Genomic DNA, 12,891 nt, shown 5'->3' with positions numbered 1-12,891 from the left:
ACAGAAAGTCCTGGGAGCAGAGCCCAGCAGAGTAGGACATTACTCTAATCATTATACTGGTTGTTTATTGCTAGTTCTGTTTGGTCCTAAGAACTTTACTTTCTTGGCAGCAGAGTGACTCAATGTTAGCAGAAAATGTCAAATGTTCTCATTTTGAATTACAGTGATGCAGAGCTTTGGAGTAGCAATTTGGCTTGAAACATTCCTAGGATGGCTATGTGAGAATACAGGTACACCATTTCCTTTGGAAGTGCTCTAATTAGAAGTGAGAGAGGCAGCCTCCATCAGTACTGACATTGGTGGTGCTCAGGATTTTTGGTACCTCTGAGGGCTCATGCAGAGCCTTGGCAGTTGTCCACCAACACTAAAATCACAACAGAACTCTAAATCAGAATAATATATCCAAGCAGACAAACCAGATCAGTTGCTTTTTACCATGAATAGTGTCTCAGAAAATTGTAATGGAAACTGAATGCAAGAACATTTCTCTTAGGAGGCAAGGTGGATCTCTACATACACAGCTTTAGGTGTCAAAAGGAACAGTCTTGACTTTTAAAAAGTTTTATTTACTTGTCTCCAGCTGTTACAGCAGTTAAGTCCTGAATATGCTATTTGAGTCAATTCTGTACGTTATATGGGCTGCATCCACAAAGCAGAGTAGTTTTACCCAAGAATATGCAACAATTTCCTATAGTTTAAGTATTACTCTGTAGTTAGTTGGAATGGGAATACTCCTGGGTAGATTTCAGTTTGCTGCTATTACTTTAACACCAGCAATCAGCAAGACCTTCTTTCTCCACAGTTATACTCTGAATGTATTCCCACTTTTCTGCATATCAGCTGGTGCAGTCATGCAATTCAACATATCAGCAATGAAGAGAAAACATATTAAGCAGAATAATTGCTCATTCTTACCTATATTTAAGTACAGGAAGGATTATATTTTAAAACAAAACCATTCTTCACATACATTTTAAAATTAATTTGGTCTTGTATTATATTTTGTGACTTCATACGTTAGCAGAGTCAGTTGAAACCCTATTTGGTAACAATATTACAGATCAGAAATCATCATAATTTTGGTGTATCTTGATATGTATATAAACAAAACATTGATTTAAATCAGTTTTCTTAATTTTTCTGTTTAGATTTCCTTCAGTCAATCTCCTGACTACATTGTTAGTCAAAAGGAACAATAAACTGGGTCTCTGGGAGGAATAAGGATGTTGTGAGAGTTGTTACAATTGCTTTGGATGGCAACTGGAAGTCTCCCTGTCTCACAAAAAAAAAAAACATGAGCTGTAATTTGCTACACAAAACATTTCCAGATTCCAAACCTAACTCAAAGAAAATCTTATGCAGTAAAGTGACTGTAGAAAAGCAGAGTAAATTTCCATTGTTGAATCAACGGATAAGCTGACAATGAAGGAAAACATCTCAAAATACTGCCTAGATAGAGAAGGGTGCTTTTCAGAAAAAGAACAAGAGAGTATAATGATTTATTTTGATCTACTCAAACTAAGAAATGAAACAGCTAAAAAAGGACTTATGTGCAATGGATCCATTTGCAGACACAAGTTACACTCACTCCATAAAGAAATTCCAAAATAATTAGATTTAAAATGGTTTAATTTTTATTTTAGGTTTTCTAATCACCAGCATAGTTGGATGAATATAAAAGGAATATTTTAAACACAGAAAATAGCTCACAAAATTACCCGCAATTGAGGGATGACTGCATATCAATCAATAGATCAAAAAATGAAGAGAAAGACTTCTTCAGAAACAAATGTTAATTTCAACAGCAATTCCCACTGAATATTAAATAATAATATTTTAAAGCGATTAGGGCTTTGTCACAGTACCATTAGGTCACCACAAATAAAATTATGTGAATTCACTGTGGTTTTTTTGAGTAATGAGAGCAGCCAGGAAACAGAGCAATCCATTGATTCAGATCTCATTATGCTGTAATGTGGTTTTTATGTTGAAACCCCAGGCCTTGATGGACAGTCATTAACAGGCATTTCTTTCCCTCTGCAGTGTTCAAGCTTTTCAGCACTTTATTTGTGTCTTTTTTAGAGCACAAAGAGGGAAGAATTCCTTTCCAACAGATGGCACCTGACATATGTATTAAATGTAACAGGTGCACAAAAGCCCCGCTCGTCAGAAGGAGCTTTCTGTCCATTTGAGCATGGGCTGCATATGCACGTGTTTGTTTATCCCTCATGGAGGACAAGAAAGCCATCAAGATGTCAATTGCCTGTTGTTAGATTCATACAGGGACGTGTATGTTCTGAGCACAGGACATTATCACAGTTGGACACAAAAGCCTGTTGTCAGTGATGCGAGAAAGAGAAACAAAGAAAATATGTTTATTTCATCGGAAAGATGAAAGTTTCCATGTGGTTAATGTGTGTTCTGTGCATTGCCAAACAAACTCAGAGAGCATAACAAAGCTGTAATAAAAATGAAATATTTGGTAAAAACAGGTCAAAGATTATGATTTTTATTGAATTTTCTTTTTAATTTAGATTCTGTATTGAAAGATCTCTGGAGTAGAGTCATATGAGTACTTTTCCATTTGCAATTTTTTTTTAATTAAACACTCAGTCTAGTTGTAATTTATATTATATAAGACTAATAATTCCTCTGCTATATAAGAAAACTGAGCTCAGCATATCTTTATTTTCCATAAATTTACTGCTGCCCTTTTCTAAAGGAAGAAATTTGAAGGTAGACTGCTATAAAATTATTAAATTAATCTAGAAATAAGATTTAATATAGGCAGCTGAGAAAATAAGAAGTTTGCACAATGGATCGCCTCTGGGTTTCTTTTTTGCCTGGCTCCTAAGGGACATAAAACTTTGTGAGTGTGCTGTGTATCTTTATGGTACTTCCTGCCCAAATTTTTTGTCAGTGTCTTCACTGGTCCCGAATACTTTTGGTAGTAAAAAACAGAGTAATTTTCAAGAAGTTTCTGAAAATAAATTTGTGAAGAGGTAGAAGTGAAGATCAAACTAATGACCTCCAAGAATAAAAGTCTTTGGTGTGAGCTAGATACCAGAAAAATACTTGGGTGAACATAATGCTTATAGAACCATTTTTTTTTTATCAAGTGCTTTTTGCGTTTTTGACCGGGTATTGGTTTGGGGGTGGTGTTGTGTCTTTGGGGATTTTTATTTGTTTGTTTGGTTTTTGTTTTTGTGTTGTTATTGTTGTTGTTGTTTGGTTCCTTTTTGGTTTTTTTCCTAGATTATATTAAAAGAAAAGAAAAAAATACATGGAAAATTCTGCAAGAGTGCATCTTGTGGAAGAAATATATTTAGTCCTTTATTGATTATGAAAATGCACATTGTAAATACATGGCATTTGTCAGAATATCCAATACTTTGTTTTTAAAGCATTATTAATTTAAGGTGAAAGTTCAGAATGATTGGAAACTGTTTTTTTTTAAAAACTTCTCATGTCTAAGAAATATAAAAGAATGCCTATCCCTGTATTGCTTATATTCAATAGATACTTCAGCTCTTCCTCTGAAAATTACCTTGTAGCTAATAACAGACAATGATTTCTAAATTGCCAGTTCAGGAGAGTGACCCAACATCTGTCATTGAAGCCCATCTCTGAGGAAGGGATAGCCAAGATACTGCAGCCTCCCAGGACTCACAAAAATATTTTTGCTGGTGCTTGTAACCTTTGTATAGTGATCAGGCAGGTGAAATATTCCTATAGGAAGAAACTGACCTACAACTTGATTGCACAAAAGGCAGATGGGGCAGACAACTGTCACAGCTCCAGAGTTTGCCAGGGGATGATAAGAATTCCCCCTCTGAGCAGCCTGGATGCAGTGGGGCACTCACAACCAAGGATGGCAGAGGGAGCCTGCCTGCCTTGTAAGATTAGCTCTGACCTTGTGGCTTTAGCATTTAACTAGGGACAAGAATCACTGAGTTTTCATATCCATCTCCCTCAAAGCATACATTTAATATACATTTCTAACACAAAATTTCTGTTGAATTCCTGAAAGCAAATTCCAGAACCTTGCTGCCACCTCTCATTTTTTTCCACAAGAAATCCCTGTTTGAAGTGCAAAGGCAGCAGACTTGCTCAAAGCTACCCATTTGGCCCATTCTAATGAGCAGCAAGTGGTGACTCTGCTGGACTTCTTGTCATTGCTGGCCCAGTTTTGGTGGGATCACAAATGATTTGGTGTGCAACTACAGCCAGAAAGATGCAGACATACATACATGAATTTAAATACATTCACAATTCACATTCACAGTTTTCAGTCTATGCAGTGATGGGGTCATGAGTCATGTTTTTGCTGTCCCTATTCTCACATATTTTGTTTTTAACATGTGTTCAAAACCCAGAAAAAATATATTTTAATTTGGATCCATTTATTAATGGAATACCGTAATTCACTGGTACATGTTGTGGGCTTTTTTTTCTTTTTCTTTTTCTTTTTCTTTTTCTTTTTCTTTTTCTTTTTCTTTTTCTTTTTCTTTTTCTTTTTCTTTCTTTTTCTTTTTCTTTTTCTTTTTCTTTTTCTTTTTCTTTTTCTTTTTCTTTTTCTTTTTCTTTTTCTTTTTCTTTTTCTTTTTCTTTTTCTTTTTCTTTTTCTTTTTCTTTTTCTTTTTCTTTCTTTTTCTTTTTCTTTTTCTTTTTCTTTTTCTTTTTCTTTTTCTTTTTCTTTTTCTTTTTCTTTTCTTTTTCTTTTTCTTTTTCTTTTTTAAAATTTATTTTTTTATTTTTTTAATCTCAGCACTGTATTTTGTGTCTGTTACAACTCTGGAGTCAATCTAAAATACATGCTGTTATACTAACTTAGACTGCTAGTTCACTCTGTATACATGATTAAATCCTTTTGTAAAAGATTTAAAATATGAAATACAGCAGATCTATATGTTATCAAAATATGCAGGCAATTTCCTTCCCACTGTATTTTCTCAAGTTTTAACTCTGTTATAGCCTTAAATAATATAAGAGGTACAATGATGTCTATTATCACAGACAACAGAAGGGTACTGGTATGATATCTTGCTACAAAATGACATACTATATTAGAAAGTTGTCATGTTTTTATATTCTGATTCAGTTACTGCCTGAGACTTCACATTTTTTCCCTTTCTTTCCAACTTTTCTTCAAAATAGATACCCTACAATGCAAATTGTGCAATTTTAGCATTCGTATCTTGCAGGTAATTGTGTGAGCTTCACAGTGTGATAATTTCAAAGACAACTTATGGAATGGGGTGAGCCAAAATTTTTAGACTGCTTTGCAAGAATAATTGTCCACAGAAGGAAGTAGTAATCTGGAAATACTTGTGGAACATGTGCTATAGCCCAGTTGCTAAATATTCAAGCAGATAAACTTTTTGAAAATTAACAATATTATTGCTTTCAACTTCAAGCTAAAATTTATGGAGTCTCCATATACATTCACTGAGAGATTCTAACCCTTCTCTGCTTTCACATAAATACATGAGATAACTTAGGCTTCAACAGGTAAAAAGACAAAATACCAGGTAGGGTGACAATTTAAAAAATATATGCGAACTAAGTAGTCAATATTGTCATCCATTTTCCTCTAGAGATGTGAGAATATTCAATGTGAACATTTAACTGTATTCATTTCATATATTCATGTCATAGTCTTTAAATCTGTGATGCAGGAAATCCAAGCAGAAGCCATCAATATGTGCCTGGAGAAACCTGTTCCTGCAACAAACGCTGGGAAGTATTTTATGCTTTGTTTCATCATCCAATGCTGACTGTGGTGTAAACAATATTACTAAAGTAGTAGCAACTGTCCAATTTGTGTATGAAAGGAAATTTATACAACTCTTGTTTCTTTGGGGGATGGCATGATGGGAAGAAAGTGATGTGGCAGGGTTCAGGAAGAAGCGATTACCTCTGGGGTGTCCCTAAAGCAGTGGTCTGATGATGACCCTTCAGACCAGACTCCTGGCCCTTCTGTTTTCCAGACCTGTGAATTTGGTGACAGGACCTGCCATTGCAGGCTTGCTCAGGGTTTTGAGGGCCCAGGTGCCGTGGTGGATGCGGGCAGGGGCTGTCCAGGAGGCAGCCATCGTGACAGAAGGGAGCGAAGCGTAGCGCGGCCCTGCTTGCAGCAGCTGCACAAACTGAGCCAGCACAGCCCCAGAACTGAGTCTTTAACCCCATGCTGTGTGAGAGAAGCTTTCCTCCTCCCACTTTACACTGTCTTCCCTGTTGTCAGCCGCTGGGAGAGAATAAGGACCCCCAGGGGCATATTGTGTGCAGGGCATGATGCCCCTTGAAGGTGGCGGTCAGCCCAGGGAGCTGTGCCCTCACTTCACTCTGGCCGTGAGCTTCCAGGGCCCCTCCATCCCTGCTACAGCCTGGAATCTTTGAGAGGGCTTCAACCCTTTCTCTTGCTGCCTGCTATTCATCTCTGTCTTTTCTCAAGAGATTATGAAGACAGATCCGGTATTGTCTTTTATTTCTGAGTATTGGGATGGGTTGTACTGTGCCATCTCCTCTTTACACCAATACTTTTCTCCCTATACAAAGCGTGAAAAAGAGGTGGTCCATAACTACCAGTCTCCTTTATAACAATTCATAGTATTTATTGTTTCTAGTATTGCATGGAATATATTTTTAAAAGTCAACACATACAAGGAAGTGCATTATATTTATGATACTTGTGACATACAGATACTTATGAAATCTGCCTGAAAAAATAACTAATTTCATTCATATTCCTCTATGAAGATTCACAGGTTTGTTGTGTGGTTTCATCCAGAAGTAATATTCATCCTAATAATAAAAATGATTGTCCCCTGTTGCTCTTTTTCAGTAGTTCAGTAGTTCTAGAAATAGGAAAACTTGATGTATAAATGACATTTATCTTAGCTTTAATTTGTGTCAAGTGAGTAAAGGAAGCTTGAAATGTATTAACCTCTTCATTATGTGGGTGACTTTGGTTATGTTCTCATAAAACTAAAACAAAATATCTTTGGATTTCAGTAGATAAAAATTTATAAGTCTGCTTCTTACTCAAATGCACGGATATTATTTCAAACTGTTGATTAATATCTCTTTAAGCAGTTGTTAAGTGTAACCGTGATGAACTGTCAGTAGTTTAATCTGCATCAAATTCAATATATCATTTTTTTCTGTCACAATGGGACATATGGTATCCAATCATAGCTGCTGTGTTTGCTATCTAGGGTTTTATGTCTATTGTTTTCTTTTTATATTCTTCATTTTAGCCCACTATTTGAATAAGAACAGTACTTATAAAAGAGAACATAATAGAAAACAGCAAAGCAACAAGAGAAAAAACTCTATCTTGTTTATAATCAATGTCTTTGTTGTACACTTAATAATATCAAATATATGAGAGGGTAGAGAGCTCTTTCCTTTACTGTTACCACAGTCAGAGGAATGACATTTATAAAATGGCCTTCCTCACTTTGCTGTTTTTATTCACAGAATCACAGAATGGGTGAGGTTGGAAGGGACCACTCTGGGTCATCTGGCCCAAACTCCCCAAAGTAAATTGAGCCCAGGAGTTGCCATGGGTGGGGAGGGCTGTTGGTGCAGGATAATGACAGTGAGAGTGGCTTAATGGAAGGATATGCTCAGTTTCTGCCATGTAGCCTCCACTGTGCTTCATCACTTTCTTGACATGTTTTGACAAATTTGACTTCTAAATGTAGTCCCAGTCTGGAAAAGCAGTTCTGTAGAAATAGCATCATAATGTTCTGCATTTATTGTCTTTGAATTGATTCCAAATTGAAAGTGCTTGTTTTAAGTGGAAGAAAAACAGGATGTTTTTTCAGCTTTGCATCGTCAACCTCAATCTGAACCCATAAATCAAGGCATTCCCATTTAAAACCACACAAAAAGATTATATCTTTTGTCATGACCATTTCTTCATCTTAAAGTTTTAATTCCTTGGTCTCTCAGTGAGAACTGGGCAAATAGTTTGTGACTGCACAGGTAATAACAAGTCTCACCAGGGAGGTTAAATTTTCATTAAATTTTGGTAGGAATTAAAGATCTTAGACACTTGTTTTCTTAACTGAAGTCAGTACATGTGACATGGTATGCACATGGGGAAAATACACACTGTTTTCTACAGTTTCTGAACTGAAGTGCTCTTTAAAATACACACTGGGTAAAAACATCTTTTGACAAATCCTGTGGTTATTTTTCACATAGAGTAGGATTTTTTTGTTGTGAGTTTTGAGTCTTGAGCAGGTGCAATTAGAATTAATCAGGGTTCGTAATTCTCACAATTTGATTTTAAGTTGACTTTTATTAGAAACCTAGCTGCTGAAATGAAAAAAAAAAAAAAAAAAAAAAAAAAAAAGAAGCCACAGAGTCATGACTGTTAAAGAAAAAAAAATGTTTGAAACTCAACGACTAACAGAAAAACGTGAAGATGTAGCACATCTACATGTGCCTACTAACTGAAGGTAGAAAAATGAGATATATTTTTGCTTTTAAACGGCATGATTTCTGAACTATGCTGTTAATCTGGGACCAGTCTCATGACTTATAATGTTTAATACTGACAGTATTCCTCCTGAGCACAGGAGAGAGGGCCAGGTTTTCATGAGGCAATGAGAGTCCCCAGGAAAGCCAGCCTGGGACTGAAACATCTTTTGGCACTGAGTCCTAGGCTGGAGCTGTTGCAAAATATGAAATAGTTGGAATTTTCATGAGAAAGTATTTTTTCTTAATGTTTGATCTTTGTATAATCTTGAGACTAATCAACAAGAAGGCAGATCTAATCCATGAAACACAGAGCAGCTAGCAAGCTCTGAGTGATGCTCATGTGTCAGAAACATAAATTACAGGCTGGTAGAAATGCCTTGCTAATATTTAAAGCAGGACAGGTTTCAAAGCTCTCAGACCTAGTGGAAGGTTAAAAAAGCTGTGAAGAAGGACAGTGGACACAAAAAGTGCAGAATTTATGGGCCACAAGCACATTTGGCAGAACTCCCAAGATATGGCAGAAACTAACAAAGCCAACTCAGCAATGGTGTTGAAATCAGATGAAATGGGGTAAAAGGTGATTCTGGCAGGGGAGATTGTGACCACTGACTCATGGACTGCTGAGCCCAGGTACCCACTGACCCAAAAGAAGAAAAACACAGAGTATGTGAACTAATTATCATGAGAGGTGAGAGAATCATTAACCAATAGAAGACAGAATACTAATTAGTAAGAGAACTATGTAATGGGTAGCCACTAATTTATTTGTTTGCTAAAGTGTATAAATAGCAAATGGTTTTGATAGTTGTGTCATTTATTTGTGGAATACCACCAAGCAGCCAGGTTTTTGCAACTCTGAAATAAATAATCAGTGTCGTTATTGAGTGTGTAATTATTAGCTTGTTGCACACTGGATAATGAATCCAATTTTTGTGGACAACAGAGCCATTTCTATTTTATTGATGTGACTTGCCAGAAGTCACTAAAAAGGGTTCTAACACTCTAAATTGCTAGAATACAATTAATAAGGCAGAAAAAGTAATGCTATGAACACAGAAAAATCAGATCTATTAGATGCCACACTAAAAAAAGAGCTTAAATGCCTCTTCACAGACACTGTGTTCTCTGTGTGTTGGTCTTCTCCTCATGCTTTCCTAACTGACATGTATTGGTAGCTTTCTGGACCAAAGCAAATCTTCACTGTTCTTTTCAGGTTCCAGAAAAGTCTTCTCTTCCTTGCCTAGGTTGGTTTTTGCTCCTCATGCCAGACATCTGCCACACTTGCTGGGGCAATTTCTCTGTGCTTGAGATCCTTGTTTCTGTCCAAAAGGTTTTTGCTAGAACAATGCAAACAATAGTACTGCCTCCCACCTGCTGGCCATGTTACCTTTAATGGTATTTTTATTTCTTTGTAGGCTATTAATAGTTTAAATATATCTTGCAATACTTGGAAGCAATGGAGGCATTTGAGATATGTTTTTTTTATCATGATAAAAAGTAAAAATGTCTCCTGAAGAAGATGTTCTCTTTCTGAGATGAATATTTTGAAAGCAAACATCAGAAGCTGTCCCATGCTAACACTGGCTACACATGAACACCTCTACAACTGTCCTTTCATTTCTATACCTCATGATGGAGTGAATCTAATCAAGTAGTAAGTAAAAAGGGATGTATATCAATACCTAATGCTTCAGGGTATCTATCATCACTAAAACAAAGAAATTACATGCATTTATGCCTTTTGACATCAATTATTCTATTGGGAATTATCATACCATAAATATGTAAATTATATGCGATTTCCAGTAATTGTTATGAAAATGAAAGGTAAGATGCATATTAGCATCCTTAGCAATATGTTATGATATGAATGAATATTAATCCTGAGATCTATGAATTCTTTGCATTAAAAAACATAAAGAAAAGGTTCAAAACCAGAACCTTCACAAATATCTAAATTTATTTTGTTTTCACCACTGTTGAGGTGAAACAGGAACATACTTTCAAATAAATTCCATAATACATGGTCAATGAGAATACATTCTATCTACTGCATAAAAGCCTATTTTTTTTATGCAGTGGCTGTCAATATATGATGAGACTCATCTGTGAAATTCAAATCTTCAGCTGCTTCCAAACTGTTTTGAACTTTAAATTCAGGTTTTTGTTGTGGGAACTGACAATGGTGTTTCAAACTGAGAGATTGTTCTTTCCTCTAGCATTCAAAGATTTCAAATCCAGTATTTCAAGCTCCACTTTGCAAGCTAAAATTAAATGTAGTAAGTGACTAGTGACATTTTATGTTTGTGGCAGATATATTTGCAAGAGTGATAAAAAATGCCTATCATTTTGCAATAAAACACTTGTGCTACAAGTAAGAAAGCAAAATACCTCCCAACTTGAAAATGATCATATTCGTTATTCAATAATTATCTTTATATACTTATTATTATAGTTAGAAAATTTTAGCTTGCACAAAAAATAGGCATTAAAATGAAAGAATATATTTTTCAAGGTTCTGTTTAAAGAGCACATAAGTAAATAGTCTTATAGATTCTAAAATTTTTTAATGCAAAGTAAAGATGATATTATCTCCCATTGCCAGTTTAAAACAATTTTTTTTTGTGGAGAGAATGGTATTGTAAATATGGTTTGAAATTAAATACTTTTTAAGTAATTGCATTTTGAATGTCTTACTGTAGACACAACACTTCCTAATTACTTTTGCATTGCACCTTCCTATATTAATCTGTATTTCTTTTTTGCTCCTTTTTTAACAAATAATTTAGTCATGGGAAGTAATAGAGCTATAATTGAGTCAGCACTTATCTGACATAAACAGAATTGCTACTCATTTTTGTTATCCAATCTGTCAGCTGTCCTGTCATCTTCCCTTCATTTTGATTTTGTCAGACTCAAATCTGGTTAACACCTGGGCATTTTGCTTCATGAAGAACAAATACTTAGATTCTGCTTTGCTGGATTATGGCTTTAGCCTGTGTCTTCTTCATTTAGACTATGTATTCCAAGCTTATAGAATAGTGATAAAATATAGGGAAAAAGGTGAAACAAATTAATGCTTAGGAGAGAAGATGAGAGATTTTTCTAAGTTACCTGTACTTGTGTCATACTGGATAGACATCTGTCTGTTTATGAGCACTCATAAACTTCCAGCAATGGAAAATTCACAGGATTTGTTCCTTGGTTAATCAGTCTTCTGAGTCGGACACTTGTCTAAAAACTAATCTAAATCTCTCTAGTCACCAATCACTTCTTGTGCTTGTCCCATTGATATGGAGACCAGAGTACTCCTTACTGTTCAAAGATTCTAATGATTCTAAGATTCTAAGATTTGTTGAATGTCATTCTAAATCCTCCCACTTTTATTTTGCAGAATAAGTAGAAAAAATTTATTAAAAATTTCCTTAGAACTTGCACTTTTAGATTACCACTACCTCTTGATCTGACCTGGACCTCCACTCAAATTAATGAATGTTTGTCTGGAAGAGTGGAGCCCAAAAGTGGACACAGAATTTCAGCTGCAGTCCTACCAATGCTAAATGAAAGTGAAGGTTATATTCTGCATCTTCTATATAAAATATACTCTGGTTTGTCTGCCCTTGTTTGACTTTTACCCTTTTTGCAGTAACACAGCTCTGTTGACAATGATTTTCGTGAGGCACCCTGATATGTTTTTGTAGAGGAGAGACTTTATTACTTATTTTGCAAAGTCTTGCATTCACAGGGCTGATTGGTTTTTTTCCAAGCATGGAACTTATCACTTGTCCTGATCCTGGGTTTCCATATCCTTTCTTTAGACCATTTGCGCACCTAATCCTGCTGTACATCAGCTCCCTGACAAGTTAATAGGATGTGTATGGTAGGTTAGCAAAGCCTTGCACAGAATGCAGGCCAATCCCCTCATTACTTCTGTGAGCAAAGCACTCCTCTTCCAAAAGCCAGGCATTCTGAGAAACCTAATCAAGAATAATGCTGGTAGAAGGTGAAGAATTCTCTTGCATTAAATACTATGTATCCATTGAATAGTAAGTCAGAAACAGCAATAAAAATTGTCTTCCCTAAGCAGGTTCTCTTTATTCAAAAGGAGTACTCTTTGTAGAGGAGAAAAAAGAGAAATTAATTAATTCAGGAAGACTTCAGCAGTCTGTTATCCTTCAAATGACACCAAAAGAGAAGTTAGAAATCATGTGCAAACAATTCCACCTCAGGTCTCAGAGACAGTATATGAAAAAATTTTCTCCTTCAATTCATTTCCAGACTACAGAAAGTAAGATGAGCAGATAGAAATAGGGTGATTCTGGCAGGACATTTAGTTTTCATTCAATTCCCATTAACTCAGGAGGTGAAATCCCAGAGTACTGGAAGACAAGGGACATC

This window comes from Oenanthe melanoleuca, chromosome 1A, assembly GCF_029582105.1.
Source record: "Oenanthe melanoleuca isolate GR-GAL-2019-014 chromosome 1A, OMel1.0, whole genome shotgun sequence".
Lineage (NCBI taxonomy): Eukaryota > Metazoa > Chordata > Aves > Passeriformes > Muscicapidae > Oenanthe > Oenanthe melanoleuca.
Note: the sequence above shows the minus strand (reverse complement) of the source record.